Source organism: Vombatus ursinus, unplaced genomic scaffold (genome assembly GCF_900497805.2).
Source record: "Vombatus ursinus unplaced genomic scaffold, bare-nosed wombat genome assembly UNPS02009205.1, whole genome shotgun sequence".
NCBI lineage: Eukaryota > Metazoa > Chordata > Mammalia > Diprotodontia > Vombatidae > Vombatus > Vombatus ursinus.
In genome coordinates, this window is record NW_020948983.1 from 52,628,733 (window position 1) to 52,629,252 (window position 520).

Consider the following 520-nt stretch of genomic DNA (forward strand, 5'->3'; position numbering starts at 1 on the left):
GTGTGTGTGTGTGTGTGTGTGTGTGTGTGTGTGTGTGTGTGTGTGTGAGAGAGAGAGAGACAGAGAGACAGAGACAGAGAGACACAGAGAGACACAGAGAGAGACAGAGAGATCTGAGTCTAGATCTCCAGAGAATGCATTCACCCTTAAGATGAACTTTGATTTGTGTAAGTGTGGGGAAAGTAAGGATTAAGGTCCAGAAGTAGATATCCTTAACTTGTGTTGCAAACCAGTAAGACTGAGTATATGCTTGGTCCAATTCTGCAATCCCTATTCTGGGAACAGTGATAAAACCCTAAGAAATGCTACATCTGAATAACACAGCTCTGAGTCTCTCATAAGGTATAGAGGGGAAAAGAGGATAACTCCAACAAATATAAGCAGATCTAGAGCTGGGAGAGTGAGATCAGTGTATATATGAGTATGTGTGAGACATACTGAGTGTTTTTCCTTGAATGAGAGAGAGAGAGAGAAAGAGAGAGAGAGAGAGAGAGAGAGAGAGAGAGAGAGAGAGAGAGAG